A 14011-nucleotide genomic window follows, 5' to 3' on the forward strand; every position below is an offset into this window, starting at 1 on the left:
TAATGAATGTCCCAGAGTAGCTATCTTTGTACCCAGTTAAGCAGAGGGACTATCTGCAGTCCCAATTTGACATCTGGAGGTGGAAGTCTGAGCCAAATTCATGCCATGGGGCATCGCAAACCCTTTTGGGAGCTGTGTGGGATGAACAGGGCAGAACTCAGCCACCCAGCAGCCGTGCTGAGTGATCTCCTTTGCTGGCAGACCGGTCCCCTCTCTCCTGAGGTTACAGATGCCCTCGATCGTAGGGCACAGGGAACTGCAGCCATTGCCTCTGTATGCTGCAAGGGGACACGGTTTTGCACTGAGGTCCTGGCACACAGGTGAAGGAGGAAAGAACTGCACTGCTGAGGCTCCATCACTGCATTTCAACAGCTGAGGTTCCCCAGGTACCTTCCGAACACCTGCCCAGCATCCAGCAGAGCTCCAGCAGGGCCCTGCCGCTGTGCTTCTGCTTCCACATGCTGTCACGCAGCAGATGAGAGTGGCTGTGCAAACAAGTGCTTATTAAAGATTTAGAAGGCAAGCTGTCAGCACTGCTGCTAAAGATGGGCTTTTCCTCTTATAGCTCTATCCCTCTCTAATACTAATAGGATTGGAAGGAGGAGGAGAAACGGCGGTGTGCCGAACAGCTGATGGTGCGTGTTTTTTCCTTGCACAGGTTTTGCACGCCTTGGAGGATCTTTCTAGCAGTTTTCTCATCTTTCAGCACCCTTCCTTGGTTTTCTGGGGTTTTGGGTGAATCCTTCAGGCTCTGCAAGAGGAGGTGGTGCAGCCTGGGAGCAGAGACACAGGGGAGAAACAGCTCTGTCCCGGCTGCTCCTCCTCCTGACACTTCCAACAAGGGAAATGGAGCTGGCAGAGGGGCCTGTGCTCTGCATCCCCTGCCAGAACTGCATTAACCCTCATTTGCTTTAAAATTACAGCTGGCCAATAGCTGGAGTTTCCATTTCTGCAAGGATTTTTTGGGATCGGAAGCCTGGATTTGGACCAGGCTGGAACAAACACAAAGGGTTTCATCTTTCTCCGCAAAGGACAATGCTAAAATCAAAATGCATGCCAGCATCACTTCTTGAGCTATTAAACATTCTTTTTTAGTGATGCATCTTATAAAACATTTCAAAAAGGCATTTTGACATGATGCATACTGGTTAAATGTGTAATTTGCTTCTAAATTTGAGCAAAACTAGACCAGTTTTAGGATATAGCTAAGGTTAAATCTATGGCAATAGAGAGCTGTTTCATCCCAGTTTTTCTTTCCAGCTCTAGTTACTCTCTCATTCTTCCCTTTGATTAAATTAATTAAGTTTGTGAATCACTCAGATCAATTGATGTTGAAGGACATAGTATAAGTAGTTTTGCTTAATTGCCTGGAGGCAAAGGTGAGGTAGCAGACTCCATGTCTTCTTCATAAATAGTTTGTTGCTGTTGTTGTTTGGTTGGTTTGTGTTTGTTTGTTTGTTTTTTTATTTTATTATATTATTATTATTATTATTATCATTGTTATTATTTTCAAGGAGTCAGCAGTGAGGATAACTGGCAAACCCTCCACCTTATGTCCCTGGAATCAGACTCTGTGTCCTTCCGGGATTCCTGTGCTCTTCACATCCTCCTCCTGGGTGGCATGAATTCTCCCATTTCCACTGTCACTCTGTACCCGGACCTGCCCTTGGGTCCAACTGAGCACCCCATCCTTATGCTAGGGGTCCAGCCCATATGTGCAAATACATCTCTTCAGCCAGAGCAGACAGCAAAGGCATCATTATCTCTTTCCAGCAGTCAGACACAGAGAAATGAAGAAATCTGCAGAGAACTAAACCTACCTCACCCCAAAAAAGAGACAAAGCCTACAGCCTGCAAAGTCGTCCTCCCACTTCACCTTTCTCCCACCCTTTGCACTTTTTCCTGCTCACAGTTCGAGGCCAAGATATTGCTCATGGGATAATCTGCCAGAGCCTAATCCAGACCTGGGAAGCCTCCATTCTGCATTACAGATGCAGTTTACCCCTTTCCATTTCCTTTCTGGAGCATTAAGTCCTTTGGGCAATGACTATTTGTGGTTCTGCACAACAGCCTTTCCCAAAAGCTGAGGAATGCAGAATAAAACATGCCTGTGTAGCGCCGGGAGCCACGTACAAGCTGAGCAGTGCAAGGGGGAAGCTGTGCTCTCACTGAGATACAGCATCGTTCAAACCTCCTGTTGGCCAGCATCTCCATGCATGTACATGCTCACTGGAGCATCTTATTAAAAGTCCCCCACTCTAATGTTAAAGGCTTGTATGACAGGTGGCTGTCTGCCCTTCCTGCCTCCCCTCCAGCTAACCCAGCCCTGAGCACCTTTCGAAGAGACTAAAACTCGGGATTTGGGAAGACTTCAAAGTCTGCACTGAAATGTGTTAGCTCAGCTCCACTTCTGATCTCCAACCCAGTTTGTCCAACAAACGTGACTCCTAAGAGTCTGGTGAAGGGACTGAAGCCACCAAGGAGGCTTTCATGGCCAGTGAGACCAACACTGGGAAGACACTACAGAATCTCAAATCCTTGAGATGCCTTCATGCACAGACAGACCTGAACTCCCATCTTCACCCGCACCCTCACCCACTCCCAGGCTTGCCCTGGGACATCCCTTGCGATGTATTTACCTGGAAGGCTGCAGTGCCTGGACAGCTGCCTGTAGAGTTGGCCTCGTACAACAGGACCTAGAAACAAAGGAGAAGGTGTGGGTCTGGCTCTCTGCTCCACGTGACAACTTTCTGGTGACCTCTCACACCCATTTGGGAGGGATGCAAGGAAAGAAAAAGAGTGTTGTGGTCCCATCCCATGGAAAACTATTTCCAGGAAATTTCCCTTGAATGTGCCCCATGAACCCAGGCAGGTTTTACGGCACATGACACATGGTCTTCTTTTGAAATGTCCCTGGTAGGTGCCCTGCTGCACCCCTCCAAAGCATTTCATGCCTTTTGGAAGTAGAGAGTAAGCTGACATCCCCCTTAATCCAGGAAAGCATTTACCAGCTCAAACCCATGGCACTATTTCAGTTAAAGATGCCCTTGCACTAGCAGGAACCAGCCAGTTTTTAAGGGAAGATGTTTTGCAAAGATGTCCCATGGGTGCAGGGGTCAATGGGCCAGAGGAAGAGATGAGGAAAACATCTGAGCAGACCAATGGAGTCCTCTTGCCTTTGGATGTCCCCCATGGTACTCCTAAGGGAGTCCCAAGCCTGAAACATCACAACAACCATGTCCCTACTCATGCCTTTTCCACCCAGAGGAGTGAAGGAACTGCCCTATGGCTCCTTGGAAGCCTGAAGAATAACCCCTGGTTTTCATCCCTGAAATCCTGAGCTGTAGAGGGGTATAAACAACCTGTTTATTGCTTGCAGGGGAGGAGGGGAAGGTGTGGAGTACAGCATGAAATGGTTTGTTAATTCATTTGGTTTTGTTGTGGAAGAACAGTGGGCTGCAACAAGATATCTCTCCCTCTCTGGTTTTAGCTGGTTGCTATTGAAAAGAAATTTTCCCTAGAAACCCATTAATACAATGTGGAGAAGCAGGTTAAAATTCCACTTAAACTTGACATATTGTTCGAAAAGGAGAAATTAGAATATTTCATTTAAAAGCTGCAGAAGGAAATGCATTTTTCACATGTCCAAAAAAAAAAAAGGGTTTTTCAGCACTATTTCCCATACTTTTTGATGAATTTGCAATTAGTCTTAATTAACCCCAACCCTGCATTTTTCAGCAAATAAATAGTTCACCTGAGCATGTTTGCAAAGATCCATTTAGGAATTGTAACTACTTCTGTAGGTAGCAAGCAAATTGAAATAATAATTAAAAACCGCCTGCGTGCTTCTAATACACTGGGAAAAAAAAAATCCATTCATCTTATGTTAAGTCAACAGAATAGTGGATAATAGAGAAGAGTTAATACATTTTCCTGAGTGCTTTTTGATAAAGGCCGTCAAAGAGGCTTTTAAAGAAACTCAATTGCCAAAGGGGGATTGTGTAACTTCCACGATGTATTAAAAGCTTATTAAGAGACAGAGAAGAAGAAATGAAATCAAGAGTTCATTCTCAATGTATAAATAATACAATAATAGGACATCCCCGAGCGTCCATCTTAGGATGAAAGTCTTTTATTAACAATGCAAGGGGAAAAGGGTGAACAGTCAAGTGGAAAAAAATTTCAGGGAATAGAAAATAATATCAGCTGTCTGAGGTTTGGATAAGCTGTGAGGGGACCGGGTGCAGGTACACTAATGAAGAGCCTGCCAGCGGGTTAAATGAAATGGCCAGCAGTGAAAAGCAGTGCACATTATAAAACGTCGCTTGAAATTTTCCGACAGTGAGTTTTAAATCAGCCTTAGTGACTCAGGAGAGAGAATAAAAATATATAAGACCCCGTAGTAATGATGTGCAGAGGAAGAAATGCTGGCTCAGCAGCCAGAAGCAGCACAAGGAGTCGACTGCATTGGGCAGGGCGATAAGAAACCACAGAAAGGATAAAAAATGCCTTAGGGAATTGAGTAGTGCTCTAAGTTCACCCAGAGTCCTGGCCGCTTCTCCTTAGGACAGACAGACACGATTAAAGTCTGCCCAAAGCCGTTCAGTGAAACTGTGAAAGGCGTAAAGGGAGTTTTACTATGAAGAGGGTGAGACCGGTGTAGTCAAGGCTAAAGAGGAAAGAAATAAGGAGGAAGCTGATGTGAGCATTGCCATCATCATCAAAACACGGGATTTTTATGGAAACCCTCCTTTAAGGAAACCTGCCTTTCAAAATTAGTTTAGATAAGACTGAACATGATAAGAGACACAAACCTGCAGGGTATTGGGCATCACCCACCAGATGAAATTCTCCCAGAGTGGGGCCATTGAAACCCAGAGCAGGGGTTTCCTCCACCTTGGTCTGAAATGTCTCTGCCAGGCACTGTCACAGAGCTGGACACACGCTCTGCCCACTCCTGCCTGCTAAATCCTCTCCTCCTGATCCTGTTTTCTAATGTAATAGTTTGCATTTTCAGTCTGCCCACGTATCATTTCTAGATGGGCCAGGGCGCTTAATCCCCGTTGGTTTATTCATTATTAGAAAGCTTTTCGGTTTTCCTTTAACCTCATTCAGGTCTGATTTGATTACAGAATACATCCAGTGCTGAGTTCATGTTTCTGAGAAAGGAGTGATAGTGAGGGCACGGTCGTGCAGCCTGGAAGGAGATGGGCAGGAGGAGATGCCTGGGGAGGAGAAGGGACAGGTGATGGGTGGAAATGCTCCAGTGTCACATAACTGTGAGCAGCCAAACTGCACGGTCCAGCCTCTCCTGCCTCTGCCCATCCCCAGAGGTTCACTCTGCAAGGCATCTTAGCAGGAGCAGGGTCAAGACTGGGATGTTTTTTACCCCTGTTGTTTGTGGAAGAATTAATCAGAAGATTGCAGCCCACCAGGCTTTAAGGTTGAAGCTAAATCCCTATAAATCAGTGTCACTGAGCTCCCATCCACCTATTATTTAAATAATGGCTTGATTTTTTATTTTATTTTATTCTAGTCTTCACAAGGAAAAAAAAAAAGCTCTGGATTTTGTTTCAGATCAGATGTAAAATGACACGAAACACCAAACACAGCTTTGCTGGATTACATCTCCTTGCCAGCTATGCAGGCAGGCGAGGGCTGGCATGCAGGGACAAGCCAGCCTGGTAAACCCATGTGGGGTCACCAGCAGGAAAGACGAGGGAGGACAAGCCTGTCACTGTCTCCTCCTTTTAAAAATTCACATCAAAGCTGATTTCAGCCTTGTTGTGGCAGGCGAAGGGCAAAAAGATACTGCTGGCTGTAGAGAGGTGTGTTTTTGGTGACCTTGTGGTGAGACATCGCTTCTCCTTAGAAATAAGGGTTTAGGTGGAGAAAACCAATAGGTTTTTTGTGAAGACGTGAAGGAGAAAGTACCTGGCTCAGAAGCAGGGACCCTTCTCCATCGCTCTTTCTCACTGCATCCCATGGGCAGGAAAGGCTGGGGCTGACTGGCCAGTGGTGGAGGGCAGAAGATGCTGAGTGGAGGGGACATCACCACTGTCACACACAGTTGAGCACTTGCAGACCAGGTTGTGGGTCTTAGGGGCTGGAAAGCCAGGACAATCTTGTTCTCCTTGAAGAGCTCTTGAGCAGAGGCAACCCCATAAGCATGAGTTGTATTAGTTTGCTGGTAGCACCAAGACCCTCGTTTGAGTGCTTTCGGTTGCCTGCTAGAGTCCTCCACCCTTTGTTTATAATATGGCCACATGTTTAAATTTTGGTGCTGTGCATATACCCCCGCAGCTCATTTCCTGTGGGAAGCCAAAAGAGATGCCAGTTCAGATAGGGCTGTGGGCTGATAGAAGACCTGCTAGGCAGCAGCAGCAAGCAGGTGTGCTGGTAGGCACTGGCAGAGAAGAGGAAAGTAAGGTAATGTAAACCAGATGTGAGATAAGGCTGAGGTGGGAAAGAGAGAGCAACATCCTCTCCTCAGTCACACTCACAGGGCTGTGGGGTGATCTAACCCAGCAGGGTGGCGGATGCAGACAAAGAACATCCCTGCGTACACCCATCAACCCAGAGTGTGCTGAGAAAACATTTGCATTTTAACTGCTGGACTTATTGCTTCTCCTCTGTCAGGACTTATGCACAGCAGGATATTTATTCCAGGCCATGGCTGGATGCAGTGCCAACCCTTGCTGAAGTATTGGTGCTGCTTCTTGCCTTGGGACACAAAGGTCCGGCCCCTACTTTTATAGTCAATTATTTCAGCAGTCTGCCCAGGCAATGGGAGAGGATGGCTGGATTAATCCTCCCTTTCTCAGCCTGCAGACACAGGGTCCTAGGGAATCATCTCTGATGGATGTTTGTCTAACCTTAAATCTTCCAGGAAGGAGACACCAGCTCTCCCCCAGAGACCTTGCTGGTGCTGCATTACTGCTGTAGCAGATAGAGAGCTTTTAGTGATGTCCAACACAAACATTCACTACACCCAATTAAGTGTTTCTGTTCTCAGCCTTTATGCAGCAACTTTACAGTACAATCAATTACCATCCATTTTATAATTAAACTTTGCCTGATGATGGACTGTTTTCACGTCTTCTGCTTTCCAGACTAAACAAACCCAGCTTCTTTAACATTTCCTAATAAGCCGTGGTTACTGAACCTCATCTTATTATTTGTGCTTCTTCTCTGAACTTCCTCCATCCTTCTTAACCCATCAGCCCAAAGCAGGCAGGGCGTTCCAGTCCCAGCATCAGGCTGAGAGGAACAACATACCCTGTGTCTCCTGCAAACACATCACTACCTGACACACATCTTTTCGGAAAGGCCCCCACCCTTTTGAACTCACACCCTTAAGCACTGGCAAGCCCTCCCAGCCCTGCATGTTTTACACAGATGCCGTCTCTTCCATTGGCAGGGTTATTAATGAAAATATCACCTGCAGCCACTCTACAGAGGCTCCTGCACTGCCTGCTGACCGTCTTTTCCTGCTCTGTCAGTGAACTGGAGAGCACCGCTCAATTTGAGAGCTGGCCGTGTGTTTGCCTTCCACTGAATTCACCTGAACAATGTTTCTCAGTGTATTGCTGCACAATCTTATTTTGCAGAAGGTCAGTGTCTTGTCCTGTCCCTATGCAGGAACTTCTAACCAGCCTGGTTAGCTACAGAAGGGACTCTTTTGGGCAGGAAACCTCAGAACAGCAGCGAGACTGCCAGGGAGAAGTGGCAAAAAGTGAGCGGTCAGGGAATATTTGTGTGAATAAGCCCGCAGAGCTGGGGTTGCACTCTTGGCTTCACGGGCTCGCGTTATCAGTCTGGGTTTTTACCCAGCTATTTGCTGTGTGCGCTCTCAAGATCAGTAGGGTCTCCCCTCAATGCTGGGATGCCTTGGTTGAAATGCCACCTGAGGAGCTGAAAACAATTTGTTTTCAGCTGGCACATTGGGAGGCTGATAGCCACAGTGAGCGGGAGTATGGGACAGCACAGGGACAAGGCAAACCCCGCACCCCAGACCCAGAGGGAGCACAGCCTGCTCCAGCTCTGGCTTGTGGTGACATCCTGGCACAGCCATGGGGTTTCTGGGAAATAAAAATTACACCCAACACCAGGGGAGAGGCTGAGGATGCTCTTACTTGCAGCATGTTGCTCTTACCCGGGTTAAACCAGAGTCCAGTAGGTCTCTGGTGAACAGGGAGAGAGGGGATATTAACAAATACCTTTATTTTGCAGGATATTGACAGTCTCCTGTATCCACTGCAGCTTGGGGTGGCTGAACAGAGAGCCACAGGCTCTGTTTTTACTAATAAAAACTGCCCAAACTGGACAGCATGTCACACACCCAGCTAGAGGCCACAAGTTCTAAAATATCTCTGCCAAATAGTTTTCTGGGCGTCTGCACTGCTCCAAACCAACAGTTTTTAATTTGCATGTGCAGTTCAGGACGGCTCCGGGCTGCAGGGGCAGTGAGGGGAGGAGGTGGCGGTAACTTCTGCCAGATCACCCGGGGGAGCCGGCCCCCTCTCTCTCTGGTTTTGTGTTTAATGCATAAATTTAGCTCTGCTTTGCTTCTTGTGTAATTCAGTTTGGCTGGCAGAAGGCTGGCAGACTGCCTAGGCGTTGTGAACCACGCGTGCTGCGTGATGAGAAACACCTTGAGCAGACAGCAGCTTTGCAGCAGCCATCCCACCCCATCCCACCCCATCCCATCCCATCCCATCCCATCCCATCCCATCCCATCCCATCCCATCCCATCCCATTCCATGGGGAAGAAGGAAACAGCAATATTATGTCTCTGCAAGCTTGTTCCCTAAGTGAGGTGAGCACTGTGGGCTCCCGAAGGGCAGATGACGAAGCTGATGTTGCTGGGGACATGGGGAAGCAAGACTCTGCCTCAGATGGAGTGGGGTGGCTGGGGGAGACCACCTGTTCTTGTTCTTGCTTGCAGTGTGGCTGTGCCTCTCTGCTTTCCCCCCATCCTGGTGTCCAAGCCCTCGGAGATGTGAGGGGACATGGGGCAGCAGCACGTGACACAGGATGGGAAGGTGACCCACTGCCCATGGAGGGAGAATAGGAAAGTGTCTTCCCCAAGAGGAAAAGGGCTTCTGAGAGGCTCCAGATCAGGAGGGATTCAACCTTGAGGTGCACAGGGTTTGGGCTGCCGTGGGTAAGGAAGTTTCTTCCCACTCCCTCTGGGTGCTTGACACTCACTCCATAGGGTACTGCCAGCCCCAAGTCTGCAAGGGGCCACAGGGTTTGATATTCCCATGTAGATATCAGGGGTGGTGATGGGCACAGAGGAAATCCAGGGTGCTTCTGCTGTTCTCACAACAAAAAGGACTTAAGAAATCTATGAGGATACATGAATCGCATATGCTTGTGTTTGCAAACCATATCTGAACCCAAATACCCAAATCCTGGTGGCACACAGCACAGCTGGTGGAGCCCTTGGAGGATCTAGCACCTGGGTGCTGCATGGAGCTCTGTCAGGTAGACTCAGCCAGACTTCAGCTCAAAAGCATTAGTGCCATCCCAGCCACAGGGACATTAGAGCTGCAGGCCCAGTCTTATATATAAAGTAATTTATTTGGGATTGTTTTTTGTTTTTCTGTCATCTCTCCCGTGTTTTCAAGGCTCGCTCCCCTGCCTGCGAGGCTCAGATGCAGTTAGATGCAAGGTCCCTGCATCCTCTGCAGTGGGGATGGGCCCCACAAACTCATTTCACAAGTGGCTCACCCATGGACCCAGGGTCTCCAGATTACCAAGGGCTGAGCTAATGCTGAAAGCTCCCAGACAAATGGCTTTTTTCAGGAAGTGCAGTCCTGGAAAATGCAGCCCGAGAGAAAATAAACTCCCCCGAGCCGCAGAAAAAGAGCCAAGCCTGCAATTTCTTAGTTGCTGTCTGAAAAGGGCTGGGGCTGTGTTTTCCAAAAGGTTAAAACACAGGGTAGGGATGCTATTTTAGTGAACGGCTGAGCCCCTTCAAACCTCCCAACAAATGGAGATGTCCCCGAGTCCTGTTTGTGCAGATGCAGAGCTGGGCTGGGCTCCGGGCCACGTCCCCCCCCGCGGGGACGGCTCCGGGCTTTGGAAAAATTACGCACAGGGGGAGTGGAAAAGAGGCTGTTTTGCAGGTGGTGCTGAGTTATTCCAGACATGGAGTGCAAACGCAATTGCAAATCAATGGAATTCCCTCCTCCTCTACCCCTCCAAAAAAAGCGGTCTGTGCTGGTAATTAAGGCTGGGGATTACTTGTGGGGGGAAGTGTAGCAGGAGACTCAGCCTACCCATGCTCCAAGCCTTGGACAGCATCAGCCTTTCCCCCGAGGTCCTGGCATTCACCTATTTTTGACAAATTTCATTTTAAAAAGACATCCTTGTTAGCTGTTGCTAGGCTTGTCCCACCAGCCGCAGACCTGAGGGTACAACTGGTACGTGCCAGCCCAGAGAGGCAAAAAGAGAGGAAAGTCAAACATGGAACCTCTCTAGAACTCTACAGTGAGTAATTGCTAATGGCTCAACCTTGTAAGAAACAGCTTTAAAAGTAAGTAATTGCTTGCTCCAGGTGCTGAGACAGGATGAGGAGACCTCACTGTTTGACACAGTCATTCAGCAACTGTATGCACGAACCATCAGGGCTCTGCGTGCTGCCTTGTCTTGTTCAGCGGCTGACAAAGGCATCCATCGGGTCATTAACTCAAATTTCCCAATCAGTTTTGCTACCAGAAGGACCATCCATTATTATCACACAGGAAACCTTGCACACAGGTCGCTCCAGCACACCATTATTTTATTGTGTGTAATCAGGCCTCTCAAGAGAGAGCTTTGCTCTCTGGGTTTGGTGCCTAGGATATGTGTTTTCTTGATGGCCCTCTTTTGATACCGAGTCACTTGTGTGCCCCTGGCACAGGACTGATTGGTGATGGCTTTGTATGGCACTATGAGAGAGCCACAGCCTTTCTGGGTAACCTGGTGCTCACTGAGTAGGTGTCATCATTGCTAAGCACAAGCAGGGAACCTGAGATACACCCCAAAGAGCTTCCCCAACCCCACAGAAGGTCTTGGTATGGCATCTCAAAGGGGATGCTACTCTGAGCTGGACTGTTCTCCTAGATCGATAGGTCCCTCCCGGGTCAGAGGAAGGTTGTCAATGGTCTATCACCCATCTTGAGATCTCTTCAGTTTCTTTGTGGCCAGTGCACGACGTGCTCATGGTTGATCTACTTGCCCAAGTTTACATTAAAATGCACATTGATAAAGAGGAGTCCCTTAGGCAAAGAAGAAGCTTAGATGTCTCCGGGGTTCCTGTTGGAGTCTGTGGAGTGACATCTGCATCTCTAATGCCTGTGAATCCCCCCGGTGTTAGATATCTAGATGTCACCTCCAGACAGGCATCTGACCCACCAGCACTGCTCAGTTTTCCTGCTGAACTATCAAAGATGCTGGGGACAACCAGACTTTGACATCCAAACTGAAGAAGCTGAAGTTACAGCAGATCAATCTACTTGATTACATGAACTGCCAGCTTCAGGCGAGTAAATAATCACTTTTGGCAACGGGCCTACTTTGAAGCTGCAACCACAGCTGTAACCAACCTCCCTACTGTGGCTGGCCTTGCATGGATAGTCCCCTTCCTGCTGGAGTGGAGAAGGGGGTGACTGAACCCCCTAGGCGACACCATCTCCTGCTGCTTTCCATACCTCTCTAGAGCAGCTGCCAAGTTCCAAGGACGTGGTCCACACTCTGACATGGTAGGACCAGAGCTTAGCCTGAGCACACGTGTTACACTACAGCTGTTCTTAGCCCCCTCCAAGTTTTTCATCCAAGATCTTGCTAATTATCTGAGAGTACACAGAGCTGCTGATCTTATCGTTGGTGGGACACACATCTGTGCAGAAGGTCACAGTGACCACTGGTAGCTGGGAGATGTCTGCGATTTTGGCCATGAGCACACAAGGAAGCCTCCTTTGCCTTGGGTGGGCTGGGAAGCTGTGCATGTCTCTCCTTGAGGAAAACTGCAGCCCCTTCTTGGTGCCTCGTATAAAAAAACCTCCTCCTTTCTTCATGTTGTTACAGTCAATCCTGCCTTTTTTATCAAAAGATATTTTTTGGGGAAAATAATTGTTTTCAGTGAAATGTCTATTTTTTTTTAAATGATTAACTATGCAAAGAAATCCAAAGTTGCTGGAATAAAAATGAGGGTGTGTTTGAAGAGGGAAGGGAAGGGAAGGGAAGGGAAGGGAAGGGAAGGGAAGGGAAGGGAAGGGAAGGGAAGGGAAGGGAAGGGAAGGGAAGGGAAGGGAAGGGAAGGGAAGGGAAGGGAAGGGAAGGGAAGGGAAAGGATTTCTGGACCCCAGTACTGACTGATTAACCTGTGAAACAGTGCAGCAGATGTTGGTTAGAGGTTGTGTGGGCCCATGTACCACAGGAGCCTTCTGGGAACTTCTGAAGCAGCTTCAAAGCAGAAAAAGATGCTGCTGCAGTATTTGGTGACTGTGTGGAGCATGGCCAGCAAGAGCAGGGGAGGTGCAGCTCAGCCCTCCGGGCAGCAGCAGAGCCCTGTGTGGGGAGGAGGGGATGCTCAGCCAGAAATCTGCTCTCCCACAGGAGGAACCAGCACCGCTGCAGTGTCTGCCAGTAAACCTGAGGACAATGGATGGTTTCCTGACTCCTGCCAGCCTCCTGCTTGACAGGAGACAGGGTGGTTGTGGTTTGTCCTTCATATACATGACACTGATGGATGACCTTGGCTCCTGCAGAGGGAGGGAGGGAGAAGAGCTGCCTACGGTGAAGGTCCCTAGTGCCAAGACCTCATCACTGCTGGCAAATACAAATATACCCCCATCACAAGGACGCGTCTTTGCTTTCTGTAGCCTGCAAAAGCACAGTTTGCTGGAAGGTGGAGTTAGCAACACTAGATTGAGTAGGGGAGGGAGGAACGTGAGCATGGAGATATTTGGCATAAGGCACCAAGCCCTTATCATGACCCTGATGAGCTCGGTGCGTGTTCAGCTTTTCGACGTGCTGAGAAGAACTTTGCTGGCCTGTTTTGCTAGGGTGGCTTCTAGAAGACTGGGAAGCTTCCCAAACTAGGACCTGGGGACTTCAGTTCCCCTGGAGTGAAACGATAGTTAAAAGGCTGCAGTGTGGGGTGCCTTGTTGATTTTTTTTGTTCCCCTGGGGTTTTGTGTTAAATCTTCTCCAGGCATGCAAAGAACAATAATATTTTGGGAACGCCCATCAGGAAACATTGGCTGTACTGTCAGTTTCTTCAGGTTTGGAGTTACTCCAATAAAGTGACTGAAGTCAAACAAAACTTCTCCACTTACACAGATGAGAAGCTAGAAACCCAGCTGCATTGTGTGTGAATTTTAAAAAATGCACGTTCTACAGGAACATTCTATGTTCCCCCCCATCCTGTGACCCGCCGAGGTATCGCTCCGCCTTTTAGGGTGCCAGATTCACTTCCATAACATTGCCATGGACAGCAGATGCAAAACAGATCCTGGTGAAACGAGGCAGCCCACAGAGACACCCCATCCCTGGGGAGACTTTGGGACAAGTAGCGACCGTGGCAGAGGGCTGTGGAGCTGAGCCAAGCAGGGGAAGTTTTGGGGATGGGTGGGTTGTGAAACAGTTTCCTGTTTACTTATCTCTTAGTTTTTTCTCGGTTAACTAAAAACTCTAGCTACTAAACTGCTGCTTGCACCAGTAATGCAGGGAAAAGCCCTGTCCCCTGCTGCCCATTACTCCCATTCCTCTTCCCTCAAACTACCCCAGGCTTGGCAGAACGCAGCTGCACTTGTGTGCCCATCCTCAGCATCCCTGTACTGTCCGCTTGCAGCTGGAGAAGACCATCCTCCTGGGTCCTTAATGACGTTTAATGCTTTGAATTGATTAAAAAAGTATATTAACCAGAAGGGTCAGGTGTAATGGGAATAACAGTTATACATGGGGCATAATTGCATTCACTAAATGAGCTGTAGTCTGTTGTTCTGCTGTAGAGGGGAAG

This window comes from Nesoenas mayeri (genome assembly GCF_963082525.1).
Source record: "Nesoenas mayeri genome assembly, chromosome: 13".
NCBI lineage: Eukaryota > Metazoa > Chordata > Aves > Columbiformes > Columbidae > Nesoenas > Nesoenas mayeri.